At 48.6% G+C, this 14,179-nt stretch overlaps 1 protein-coding gene across 1 annotated transcript in view; it reads right to left on the bottom strand.

Annotated features, from left to right (window-relative positions):
- Window positions 1-14,179, bottom strand: part of GDPD4 (glycerophosphodiester phosphodiesterase domain containing 4) — a 39,754-nt gene extending 25,575 nt beyond the window's left edge. Inside the window, exons 1-2 of the mRNA XM_033084358.2 lie at window positions 13,902-14,179; window positions 12,808-12,880 (exon numbers count right to left, since the gene is read on the bottom strand). The gene's annotated coding sequence lies outside the window, so the exon portion shown is untranslated. The remainder of the gene's footprint in view (window positions 1-12,807; window positions 12,881-13,901) is intronic.

A 14,179-nucleotide genomic window follows, 5' to 3' on the forward strand; every position in this document is an offset into this window, starting at 1 on the left:
TCAAGGAAAGATTTAGGAAAACAGTTTTGTGTGGGCATGTAAAGAAGCCCCATTATGCAGCTCTTTGGAGTTGAGTTAGTCAGAGATAATTTTCTATTGCATTACAAGGGCCATCACATCCCCGAGTCCACACCAACCATGTTCAAATCCTGGAATATCTGCTGCAAAATCCCATCTTAGGACTCAAGACTTTTCAGATGTAATAACAGTAATTCAAGAGGAAGAACAAACAGTTTGCTCCACTATAAGCATGGATGAAACACATGTAAAAGGGTTTGTGTTTGGCAATAACTCAGATCCCAGTGTGACATCAGTAAAATCAGTGCGTAAGTCCTTGCAGACTGACACATCCAAATAAGTGACCAGTTTGCAGAAAGCACAAATAAACCAGAGACACCAGACACAAGTTAAAACAGAAAAGACATTCCCCTCATACCCCTTCTAAATGCTGCAGCTTATTGGCAGCTGGAGTACAAGGAAAGAGGATGGAAAGGAAATTAAAAGGGGGTTCTGTTTGGACCAGTACTAATTATGCAGCACTAGGAATGTCATGCCCTGAATGCCTTCCTGAGACAGATGTTTCTGTCCATCCAGCACAGTCATAGGGAACTGGAACACAAACTTGGATGTGGTGGGGTCAAGCTATCCTTAGAAGCTCAACAGTACCAGATCCTGGCACCAGCAAGTCACCCTTAGTAAAAAATTGATGCCAATCTCATGTGGCAAGATGGTGATCCTGATCTAGAATTCCCAGAGCACAGCTGGGGGGATGTGGTGCAGATGACAGTTGATCCGGCTGGTTTCATCAGCTGCCCTAAAGTACACCCGGCATAAACCCAGCAATTACCAAGTTACAACAGCCACAGCTTCTGAATATATTTGAACCTTCAGGGCTCTTACCAGAAGGTTGTCACATGCTATGGGATTGCAATATTTATTACCTCCTACAAGGATCCCCAAAATATGAGTTCCTGTATCACCAAAGCACAGTGTCCATTCTTGCTCAGGTCTTCTCCTTCAGCAATAGGAATTCAGGACGCTGGATCAAACTCATCAGTTTTGCTGTCAAAGGGCCATGAGATTTGTTACTCACATTCCGAGGAGTGAGTACAAGGCTCACACATCAATATTTGTCTATAAGCACACAGGATTTGACAGGAAAACAGATTATGGAGATCCTGAAGCACTGCCCACATCACCTGTCTAGCTACAGCAGCATGCCAGGTGTTAAAACGAGGTGTTACTTTACCCCTCGTGAATTTGTCAGTGATGGAGATCCCACCATCTCTCAAGACAGGCTGAACAAGTCCTAACTCACTTTATAATTAAAAGTTGGGGGCTTTAGTCCCAGTGTCTTGTCCCCTTAACTGTATTACAGTTAAGGACTTCATGCCTTGTTTATCACTGATATAGTGAACAGTTTAAACTCTTCCTCTGTTTGGTATTACATGTATTCACATATAGAGTAAACTTCCTCTTAAACCTTCAACTATCCCAGGTTTTCTAGTCTTTCCTTGTATGGACTGCACAGTCACCTGCTGTTTGTGATTTCTGTGGCATTTCCCATGGGTTTTGGGGCACAATAGCCACAGTCTGTCCAGGTTACATCTGTTCACCCATAGCACAGGCTACTCGATACCTGCAGCATCCAGTTTCACTCATGTATCAAACATCTTTTGGCCTTGAGCTTCTGAATGCTTAAATAATTCACTCTGGACTCACCCCCAGCAAAAAGGGAAAGGTGCTTTCAGCTTCATCACACTACAACAAAATTGTTTGGATTGGAAGGAATCTCAAAAATCATTCCGCTAAGACCAGGTTGCTCAGAGTCCCATCCAATCTGGCCTTGAGCACTTCCAGGGATATGGCATCCAAAACTTCTCTGGGCAATATCAGAGCTTCATCTATGCATGAGTACTTATGACACCACTATAATTAAGATTTTCATGACCTCCTGCCTTAGTCTTTTCAATCAAGTCTCTTCTCCAAGCCCATGAGTTATGGCAGAGGTGGTTGGGGAATGAGGGAGAGACAAACACAACCTGCTGTCCCCTCTGCCAGTCCCGGGTTCTCCAAAGAACATCAGGCTAGTCAAAGAAGAGCAAAATGCCTTTCTCTCTGGCATCCCCTGAATCCCCATTGACCCTGTTGTAGCAGTATCAGTATGGCAATAACACTTTTCAGTATCAAGAAGTTCAAAAAGCATAACTTGTCTCCTGCTTTGGGCTCTAGCTTCTGCTGGCACCCATCTGTCCCTCTTTTCCTATCCTTGCCTTTTTTTCTTTCCAGAGACCTTTTCCCTCCTCTCCCACCCTCCAACAGAAAGAGCTATCTGACTCAGCTGCTCCTTTGAAGCCTGCAAAGGGCCAAAGAATCCTACAAAGGTGACAAAATTTTATCTGGTCGAGGACAGATGTTCTTTAGCACATCTCCACTCAAGTAAATGGAGATATAAATGGAGACCCTATTGTACCTTCCAGTACCTAAAGGGGTTACTATTGAGTTCAAGAGGGACTTTTGACAAGGGCATGGAGTAACAGGACAAGAGGGAATGGCTTCAGACTGAAAGGAGGTAGACTGAGATTAGATCTCAGGAAGAAATATAGGTGCATTCTCGTCCAAAGCAGAAACTATCCTGTCAATCCCCAGACCATGATTTGATCTAAGGCTTCTGCTCCCTCTGGGCATACAGAGCTGTCTTTTTTTTCCCCACTTCTCTCTGAGGAAATATTTTCTGCAAACCACTTGGGGGAGGGATTGCTTGAATCTGTTTTCTAGAGGGATCCCATTCAGAGGGGTCACCTAGCAAATGGGACCAGGACAAGGGCTCACCTAGCAAATGGGAGCCTTTGAGCAGCTCTGCACCACAGCTTCAAGGACTGCTGGGTGTCTGCTGTGGAATGAAGCACAAGGCATGCTCGAGGCACTAGACAAAAGGTGATGCTTGCATGGAGATGCAAACCAAAGGACTGACAGGGAGAGGGAAGACCGAGGACAGCTCACCAAATCTGAGGCTTCACTCTGAAGGCAGTGACTCCTAAGAAGAGCCCATCTCGCTCTACAAGATTAATGTATTGCAAGGTTCATGTATTGCAATGTATTTACACTGTGCTGCTGCTGGTATCAGCAAACAGTCCAGTGGCAACTCCTAGGACAAGTCCAGAAGAAATCCCTCTTAGATGTACTATGTCCCACATGAGAATGAGGAAAACAAAGACAGACACAAGGACAGTCAGAAGGGTGCTTCTCAGTCTCATATTCTCCAGGCACTCCATTGTCATCTTTACATGTGTCCTTCCAAACAGGCATCACTCCTCCCTTTTTACCTCTGCATATTTTCCCTGCTTTCTGCCCTAAGGTTCATCTCCATGTTCTCAAGTAATTGTGCTTCATTTAACATAAGCTCCCTCCTTACCACTCAGCCACGCTTCATGCTCTCCATGACCCCTCTGTCCCATGGTTTCATCCTTCACGGTTTCATCCATGGTAACCAATTACAAGTCTGCTGCCACAGCTGGGACAAGGCAATCAGAAGCCATAAAAACATTATAACTCCCAAGGTCTGACTGAATCTGCAGTGTCTCAGACCACATCAAACACTGATACATTTGAATTCACAAGCATCTGATCCTAAGAAAGATAATATCCCAGTAACTGGGCCCAACAATTACCTAAGGGGCAAACATCAAAACAAATGACAGATGCAGAAGTCATAAAACCAGTTCAGTCCTTGGCAGGACTAGCAAGAGGCTTCTTAGTCCTTGCATCTAGATTTGAAGCACAGCTCTCTTAAAATTCAGAGATTGTCTGCAGGTCCTGCCGATCTTTACCAGGCAAAGTTAAATGGATAGAGAAGGGAAAGAGCAAACTTGCATCCATTCATTGGGAAAGCCATGGGAGCAAAGAGCAAGCAGGTAAACATGCATGAGTAGGATAGCAAAGTTTAGGACTCCTTAACAAGTGAGGTCTGAGAGCAGTAGCACATGTTTTTCTGCTCCATAAACCCCGGGGACTTCAGGTTTTTCCATGGCAAATAGAGACTTTGCTCACAGATAAGAGTCCCCATGATCACAGGCAGTCAGACAGGGCTGCTGCTTTCCCACTGCTTGGCAGAGAGTGAGGAAAAGCATGGGAAATAGCCTGGGGGATGAGAGAGGAAAGAGAGGCAGAGAAAAATCGGGAAATACATTCAAGCCACACACACAGCCTGAACGCTGAAAGCACTGAAAAGAGGAACCTGCTTGAGAGGCCAGCACATAAGCAAGGATTTAAAACTTGTGTCTTCTGGGGTGCTGGGGCTGGAGCATTCATTTTGCAAGGGGCAAAGGGATGGCAGCCAAATCTGGCATTGCCTATAGCTTTTTCCCTTGTGGCCTCTTGAGAATTTCTTTCCTTTCCCCCGCATCGAAGTACCTCCCACACCGTACCGAACAAGGCAGGAGGGGCTGTGAGGCACGGTCGGCCAGGCGGCGGCCGAGGCACGGCCTGGGAGGCGAGGGTCAGGTCAGGTCAGGCTGTCCCGGGGGAAACACCCGAGCAACAGCAGCAGCAGCAGCAGCCCAGAGCCCCCGCAGCACCGGGAAGCTCACGGCGGCGGAACGGGCCAGGAGCGGGCCAGGAGCGGGCGGAGCCGGGAGCACCGCGGCGGTTTCAAACCGGCCCGGGCCGCGCGAGCGGCGGGGCCGGCGAACGGGACTGCGCGGGGACGGCGCGGGGATGGCGCGGGGACGGCGCGGGGACGGCGCGGGGATGGCGCGGGGACGGCGCAGGGACTGCGCGGGGACGGCGCGGGGATGGCGCGGGGATTCTCTCGCAGACAGCGGCTGGCGCGGGCAGCTGTTCGCACGTGCGGTGGCTGTCCCAGCGGTGTCCCAGCGGCTGTCCCAGCGGTGTCCCAGCGGCTGTCCCAGCGGTGTCCCAGCGGTGTCCCGGCGGTTGGCGCAGGGAGGGCGCTGAGGCGCTCCGCACAGGCAGCAGAGTCAGTTGCCACAGACGCCTCGAGATGAGACGACCAAGGGGGGATCTCACCTCCGAGCGTCTGCGGGGAGGGTGACAAGATGATGGAGCCAGGGTCTTCTCGGTGGTATTATCCACAAGGACAACCAACTGGTGCACAGGAAGCTTCACCTGCCAAAGAACTTCTTTACAGTGCAAGCACTGGAACAGGTTGCCCAGAGAGGTTGTGGAGTCTCCCACTGGAGATACTCAAGAACCACCCAGTCCTGTGCAATGTGCTCTAGGGTGACCCTCCTTGAGCCACAAGGTTGGACTAGATGACTCACTGGGGTTCCTTCCAACCTGACCCGTTTTGATTCCATTATTCTGTGGTTGCAGGCTCTTTCCAAATCTTACCTTTCCCAGTTTGCTGCAAGAAGAGGGTTGGGGAAAAAGTTACATGGGCAACAGGCATCACATGAGGGACATGGAGATGGTAAATTCCCAGCCCCTGAGCATGGCAGCTTCTCCTAAGAATCTTGACAGTGTAGAAAGACAGCAGAAAAGAGTCATGCCTAGTCTGCCCATTCCACTGTTTCCAAGGGGTTTGGAGAGAAAGTGAACCTCATACCAGGACTAAGAGATTACTAGAACCTGTGCTGTGCATTTCCAGTGTCTGCAGCTCCTTAGCCTGGAGATTTCTGGCACCACTCTTCAGGACATCACTTCTTGGCCTTTCCCCTGCGATTCTTTCGCAGCATTACACCAACAGAAGAAAAGGAATAAAACCTCCTGGCAAGCTGCTAGTTGATCACCATCACTATGAGCTGCACACAGATCTTGCCACAGAGCATCCTCTAAACCTGCATTTCTACCCTACAGTCTGCCCAAGGATCATAGTCTAGGATCCCTTTTATTTGACTATCATTTGCCTTCAGTTTCTTTTCAGGAAATTAATGAGGTGTAACCCAGGAAATTAAAAAAAGATCGAATAAAATAAAGATAGTCGTAACCTCCCTATGATAAAGGATATAATCTATATCCTCTCACTGGCAGATGATAATTATAATTTATCATTACTACCATCAGGAGTTTCTTGATATGCCCTGGTCTGGGATCTCAGGGAGTGGTACAGCCCAGCACAAACATGTGCAGGGCATGTCTCATGCTTTGCTTATCTGTTGGCTTCTGAGGTGGAAGAACACAGCCATTAGCAGAAAGAAACAACACAGCTTAACATGGGAAACAACCAACAGATGTGGATGTAGAAGGGGTTAACAAGGAATTACATCTCCTGTGACTGCAGGGACAACACTTCTCCGTTCCATTTGTTGCAGCACACCTCTAACAGGCAGTGGCTGTGGCTTGACATGGAGAGATTTCCACCAAGGTTCATGCCCTACCTTTTGGAACATCCCACTGCATTTTGAACAGACAAAAATAAACAAGCCTTTTTCAAACACATACTGCCAAAATCCTGTAGCTATTACACAGGGACTTACCCCATCACAGAGGACGTGCAGCAGGAGCTGTGCTGGGAATGGGTGGTGTGCCCTGCTCAGCCATAAGCGCCTCAGATGTGGGTACATGCTTTAAGGCAAGATCTTCTCAGGCAACCAATCAATTTTGTGGGGTCAATTTGAGAAGCCCTTGAGGATCCCCCCACGGCTAAGAATGAGTGATATGGGTTTGGAAACGCTGCTGCAGCCCCAAATTTCTAAACATACCCCTAATATGTTGAAGCAAGCCTCACTCCAAGGTGAGATCTATTCACCTTGAAACAAAACCCGACATCAGCCATGGGAATTTAGCATACAAAAGGCATCTTAATCCCTGGGTTTATCTCAGAGTGATCATCATAGGAAATAAAGCTGTAAAGCTGAAACACATTTTTTCACAAGTCAAATTTTTCCTCTCCCAAAACCCTTCCCCAGGACTGTTTAGTGTCTCTATTTCTTCAATATTTCTTCTACCTCCCTCAAGAGTCTTGTACAATCAGAGGACTGCAGCATCTCTCCTGTGAAGACAAGCCGAGAGAGTTGGAGCAGTTATTCACTTTAAACTGAAAGAGGGTATGTTTAGATTAGATACTAGGAAGAAATTCTTCACTGTGACAGTGGTGAGGCACTGGTACACGTTTCTCAGAGAAGTTGTGGCTGCTCCATCCCTGGAAGTGTCCAAGGCCAGGTTGAATGGGGCCCTGAGCAACCTGGTGTAGTGGAGGGTGTCCCTGCCCATGGCAGGGGGTTTGGAATGACGTTACCTCAATTTTCTTTTCAACCCAAACCATTTTATGATTCTATGTTTGGAGCATGTTTGTCCCCAATGTCCAGTTCCCAGGGATGGCTCATTATTCACAACCACTTGCCAAAACCTTGTTTAATCACACTTATCATCATTAGAAATTACAGCTGTTTTTCTTAATTTTCAAAGCACTTTGCAGGCTACATTAGCAAATGTGTGCCCAGAAAATTATTGGCCAAGTTTCTGAGCATTTACAATGGGTTTTATACAAATGCTTTCAGCTTCATGGGGAAACAGGCAAGGGGAAATCATCCTGTTTGTAAAAGGGCCTCAAAGCGCTACAATAGATTTTCCCTCTTGCCTGCTAGGAGCAAAATTAGTGTTTCGAATAAAGTTGAATAGTTGCTTAAAAAAAAGAAAGAAAGAAAGAAAAAGAAGAGGTGGAGAAAGATTTTTTTACAAATGCCATGTCTTTGGCTGGACTCAGGCATAATCTGATCCAAGTGTTCTTGGGTACATGGGCACTTTTCCAGCATTGCAGAAATGAGCATGACGAACAGGTATCTTTGACTCTGTTGGTGCCAGACCCCTCAGCAGAGACTTTCCTCTGGTTTGGGCCCCTGATCAGCCTTCATATACCTCATACACCCATTATCTTGGGTTACACAGCACCTCTTATCTCAGTCTTGGGCTCCCACCCCAAAAGGACAGAGCCCTTTGGGGAAGCTGGCACCCTGCCCCTTGGCAATACAGGCAAGCAGAGGCAGAAATTAGCCCCAAAAGGGATCAGGAACACCTACCTTCCATCTGTGATCACACAGAGACCTTCCATGCCCCAGTCAGATGCTGGTCCCAGACACAGCTGCAAGATGCCCACATCTGGGTGTCACTTTGCTCCCCCAAAGTGGGAATCAGGAGCATCGCTGAGGTTACACCTCCCCTGGTCAAGCCTGAAAACAGAGACTCCACATGACCAGTTTGGGGTGAGACGCTTCTCCCCACACTCCAGTGTGGTCAACAGGAGAAGGGAAGAGTTTTGTTCTCACTGTGCAGTGAGAACGCAGTGTCACCAGCAGCAATCTGTGCAGTCATTTCAGCTAAGTCCCGTGCAGCATGTGGGCACAGCCCTGGGCTCTGCCCCTGGGTGGCCCACAGCTTTCTAAGAAGTCGCTCTCCCACCATTGAAAAGCCACTGTGGGGAGGCAAAAAGTGCTTCCACGCCTCAAAGTCTGCCTGGGCGGGAGAAGGAGGAGGAATAAATCCCTTGGAAAAAAATAAAAAAGAGCTCAGAAAGGAGGGAAATATTTCTTTGAAGTTATAAATCCTACTTTGTGCATTTCAGCATGCCCTGGCTTGGGTCCCTCTCTGCTCCTGGGAATGCCTAAGCAGCTCTTTGTGTCCTGCTGTTAAGGGGAGATGAGGAGATTGGGACACAGCGTGGGGGACCCTCTCCGGCTCCACAGCCCCACCAAGGCCTGTGCATCACCCCAAGCATCATCTCTGGGGGAAGACTTTGTCCCTGAGCCAAGAGGGGAGAAGAAAAGAACTTTCCAGATTGCAGAGTACTATTCAGTCTGGACAAAGGACAGGGGCCCTGGACAGACAGTGCTGAAGACCCCAGCCCTGGCCCTCTCCCAGACTGTGGGTGTTAAAGTTCAAGCCTTGGAGCAAAACACACTGCAAGGAGGGGAGGAAAAGGGAGGAAGAGATGCTTTCCATGGCACCAGACAGAAGTTTATCCATTTAATTATCGACAGTATCCAAATGCATGAGGGCTAGCCAGCTTTTGTACCAGAAGAATGTGGTGTTGCTGTTCTCAGAGAAAAATCCTTTTCAGCTAATTAAACACTACCACAGTTCCACATAAGCCACCTCAGAAAATTCTGAACTCATTGCAGAGCAACAGGATATTCTGACACACAAATCCCCTGACCTAACCTCCAGCTAGGGACGCAGTAGAACCATCACCCAGAGCCTCAGTTTCCGAGTTCAGGGTCGTGCCAGCAATGCCACAAGATCAGCAGGTGAGGATTGTATGGCTCATTTGATTTTTATCCATCTGCTGGTGTGAGACAAGGAGTTTGCTTAGCAAAACAAGATTGGCACAGATCACCCGTGGGCAGAGCATTGATGGACCTCCTCAGGGCCAAGGACATACAGAACAGTCAGATCTGCTGGATCAGCACTCAGCAGTGCTTACATCCCAGCATCCTGGAGGAAACAAGTGATTTCTTTAGCTGAGAGCTTGGGGTGGGCGTTCTCATTCTTCCCTTGGTCTTCTTGGAGGACTGGTTAGAATCATAGAATCATTCGGATTGAAAAGTCCTCTAACATCAAGCCCAACCATTAACCCAACACTGTCAAGCCTACCAACTAAATCATGTCCCCAACTACCACATACATGCATTTTTTCCAGGTGACTCCACCAGTTTCCTGGTCAATCTGTTCCAATGCTTGAGCACCCTTTCAATGAAGAAATTTTTCCTTCTATCTAATCTAAACCTCCCATGGTGTAGCTTGAGGCCATTTCCTCTCATCTTGTTACCTAGGAGAAGAGACAGTGCCTACCTGTTTACAGCTTCCTTTCAGGTGGTTGTAGAGAGTATTAAGGTGCCCCTTCAGTCTCCTTTCCTTGAGGCTAAACATTCTCAGCTCCCTCAGCTGCTCCTCATCAGACTTATGCCCCATCTCCTCTGTGTTTGGGTGGTCAATCTGATCACCCAGAACAGCCAGCAAAGAAAAATGGGCACAGCTCAGCTCATGCAAGGGCAAATGGCTAAACTGGCCAGATGAATGGCCTCACACACATCCAGAGTGCCAGGGCATGAACCCTGCCCAAAACGAAAGCGCATTCATCGCTTAAATCCAGCAAGCCCTGCCAGGTCACCTTCAAGAAACTTCTGCACCCTAGCATGGAGAGGACAAGGTCACAACTGCCAGGGGGTTCTCATCCTGTTGCCATACAAAGGGACAGCCACAGAAATTCTGCATGGGGTGACAAGAAGCAGTCACAGGGACCACAGGTGGGCTCATGGGTAGGACCACGTGTAAGGCACCAACAGGCTGATTGAGGGCAGTAGTACTTAACCCTACAGTGCCTCATTCTCACAGAAGGGCCAAAAACTCACCCCCCCATCCCCCCAAACAGCATTCACCATGAATTGCAAAGGAATATAGAATAGGCCCAGCCTGGTAGCAGGTTGCCAACTGGCAGCAGGGAAGGAAGGAAGAGGTCACAGCAGCAAAGCACTGAGATGAAGGCTGGAAAATCTGAGGGATGGAGAAGATAAAAGGGTTGGCGTCATTCACCTTCATTTCTTGCAAGGATTGAGCTGTGCTCAACGAAAAACTTCTTAAAAGCTTTGCAGGGAAAGAGAGCACTTAGGACAGAGGCACCATGACCCCACAGAACCTTTCTGACGGCTTTGAGGCATGAATCAATTAAAACAATCACAGAGCAAAGGTTAAGCAGTAGCAAGTACATCTTAAGAAATAAGTAGTCTTTTTAAAAGTTACTGGTTTTGCCAATTCCCCCCTCCCCATTTTCTGAAGTGTCTTTTATTTCTGCAACTCTGGAGACCTTCCAAAGTAAGGTCAGTGATTAAGAGCAGCTACCGAAAGGACCAGACAGAGTCGGTGGCGGCAGCCGGGGCTGCCGGAGCAGGGAGGACCAAACCTGTAATTGTCACCAAGGCTCAGTGCTCTAAAAGTGTCCCAGGAATTGAAAACCTTCCAGGGCCTTCCAGCCTAATTGGAGCAGATGGAAGCAGGAAAAACAAGAAATTGCTCACAGTTGCATTGGAGAAGAGAGGAAGTAAAGCAGGAGAGTAAGGCAGGGGCTGACTCTAAACCATTTCTGCACAAGCAGTGACACTCCAGCCTGACCACAGTGATGCTTCGAGCTGCTCCTGGCCCGTGCCCTGCTTGTAGATATGTGCTTCTTTCTTCTTGCACCCAACACTGAAGCTGATGTCAAAACAGCCCCCTCAAGCAGCAGCCACAGCCTCATTCACACATGTACTCATTGCCCCAGCCCTGCCCTCTTTCCCTGCCCGCTGCTATTCTCGTGCTCCCTGCTGCTACTACAGCACACCACCATCACAGCTAACCTCCTACCCTGCCACCTCTCCTTGCAAGTGTTGATGAAAGAAAAGAGCTGGCACACTCTGGTGGCCCCAAGAGCTTCCTTTGGCACCAGACCTGCAGAGGATGAGTCCCAGGACAGGGTTTCTCATCTCTCTTGCTACAGAACCATGTGCACTCACAGTAGGTTACAACTGCTCAGCCACCAGAAAGGACCTGGGCCACAAGCATGAAGAGTCCATCCTGACCCTGACAGCAGGTTTTAATCATGCTTAACACAACATCTTCCCTGGAGACACCATGAAGATTGGCAAGGAAACAATGACAGGAGAAAAGGATCAATATGAGACCAGGACACAGGCATGTAAATAAAATCAATGCATCACAGAATGGCTTCAAGATTAGCTGGTTCCAACCCTCTGTCATGCGTAGAGACATCTCACTGTTCAAGCCTCTGAAATATCACTGTTTCTACTTCCCTCCTCTTTTCCTGGAGAGAGCAAGAAATGCAGCAAATGCCAATGTCCTTCTGGTGGGGAGAGCAACAGGGAACGTGACCAAAGATACCCTCTGTTTACTGGGATTTTATAAAATGCCAAGCCCTCAGCCACCAAAAAGCAGCCAGCTGTGAGTCCTACTTGAATTCTGCTGGGAGAGCAGTGTTCAGCACAGGAAGAACAGGATGAGGGTGAGATGTTGAAGAGAGGAGTACCTGCAAGCTGGTTGCTCAGCTCCATATTGCACCACGTGTCTGTAGCTGGAGCAGAGAGTGCAACGTGGAGCAAAGCCTGTGCACCCTCAGGACTCATCCCGCCAAGAAGGCAGTGCCCAGGGTGCATCACAGGTCAGGTCTCCAAGCTGCTCTACCCACACCAGCTGGTTTTTTTCCTTTCAGAAAGATCTGTAACACAAAAGATCTTCTCCCAACTTTTTATGCTATCTGCTGACCTAAAACACAGCCCAAGACCCTTGTTTGCTGCACTCCACAGAGGTCTCTGGGGCAGTTCTACAGGCCAACACACAGCAGGTCACTCCAGCATGAGGCACAGACCTCTTCCTGCAAGATATCCTGAGACATGGAGTCGGGTTTGGACCAAAGCCAGGCTGTTGCTGCACATGTGCATGGTGTTGCAGTCTACAGGGAATGACCACTGCAGAGCTCCCTGCAGCCTGTCCCCCATGCAAAGCCACTGAGCCAGGGCTTTGCCAACAGGCAGGATCTGCTCCACACTGAGCACGTGTCTCAGCTGGTAAGTGGCAGCTTCTACACACAACTAAAAAGGTTTGCCTGAAGGAGGGCCTCTGGGTTTGCAAAGAAAAGAAGGTCATACTGTCAAAGGGCTACAAACTTCTGGGAAAAAAAAACAAACCAACTTTCTCTTTTATTTTAGCTGATACTTTATCACACTAAGTGGAACTGTATGGTAGCAACTTGCACAGAGGTACATTGTGAGCTGCAGGCATTCTCACAGCAAAGCTAACACAACTAAATTTAAAGAACTGTGTTTCCATCACCAGAAATGATACAAAAGACCATTTGCTCACCTCCTTAGTCCAATGCAATGGCATATGGAAGTCCCAGGACTGGTAGCGAGAACAAGCTTTGTGTTTGTATTCTCTGCAAGGATTACAAATTGCCCTGAAAATCTTGCACATCTTTTAGACATTTCTATAGTAAAGTTATAAAGCAAGTAACAGCTACGTCTCCTTTCACATTCAGACAATTTTAAATTAAAATCCAGCTGGTCTCATGGTACATTATGACTTTTCTTGTTGTTAAATGCAGTTTAAAATCTTAAGCACCTGTAGGAAATTATTTCTGCTGTCTCCTGTCCTTCCACCTGATATCATCTCAGAAATTATTAGGGGAGATGGTACATAGTGAGGTCAGGATTCCCAGAGAAAGTGTAGAAGTGAAGAGAAGGTGATGTACACCATGGGCTGGACATCCAGCTAATCAAAGTTTGTACTTTGCAACTTAAAGTTGTCCCAGTGTCAGTCCCCAGGTACACATCTGCTGAGTGCCTGATGCTGAATTAAAATTCACTCTTTCCTAGACGTGAAAATTCCCCAGTTTCATTGCTAATTGTGGTTATGCCTACAAATAATGTGGAAGCATTCGGACAATAGCAGCAGCCAGGGTCAAATCCTGTTTCAGCTGCAAACTGAGCTGCTCTCCAAACAGTTGCCCATCACAGCTCCCAGGGTGACTGCAGCATCAGGGCAGATGGTGGACTGTAGTGTTGCTTCCAGCCTTTCTAACCAAGTCGTGATTATTTACAGCTGTTCCCAGATGTTAGCCTTTCACGGGTTATTTGTTCCTGAGTCAACCTCCCCGTTCACACGCTAGGCAAGCTCAGGGGAAGAAAGAGAGAGGCTCCTTTCTCCCTTTTTACTATGGAAACAGCCCTTTATCCCAAGGATTGCAAGCGCTCAGCCGCCGTTTCCCTCCCACCACTGCCCCGGCCACAGCGACCCCATGAGCCGCTCCCGCCTCATCCCGGCTCCCGTTTATCCGCTCAACAGGTCACGGCCAACTCATCCCGCACGGACCCGGCTGAGGCAGGGCTGCTGGGCACCTCCTCCTCCCCAGCAAACTACCAGAAACCCCCTGCTGACAAACCATCCCCTTTTGTTACCGTCTCTCCCTATTCTCCGGCTCTCCGGGCTGCGCTTCTCTCTTCAGCCCAGGCGGGAGCCGGGTCAATCGCCCGCAGTCGCGTCCCAGCCAACACACTCAGAAACCCGCAGATAACAAAGCAAGAGTGGACAAAATCTCGGACGGCGGCGCTAACTTTGGAGGCGAGCAGGGGAGAGCAGGCAGGGGTGAGGCTGGGCAGCAGGAGCATCCCGGAGCGGCGGCAGGGAGCAGGTCACTCACCGCGCACCGAGGGGCTGTGCGCGCTCCCGCCGCGCT

The sequence above is a fragment of the Catharus ustulatus genome, chromosome 2 (genome assembly GCF_009819885.2).
Source record: "Catharus ustulatus isolate bCatUst1 chromosome 2, bCatUst1.pri.v2, whole genome shotgun sequence".
In the NCBI taxonomy this organism is placed as follows: Eukaryota; Metazoa; Chordata; class Aves; order Passeriformes; family Turdidae; genus Catharus; species Catharus ustulatus.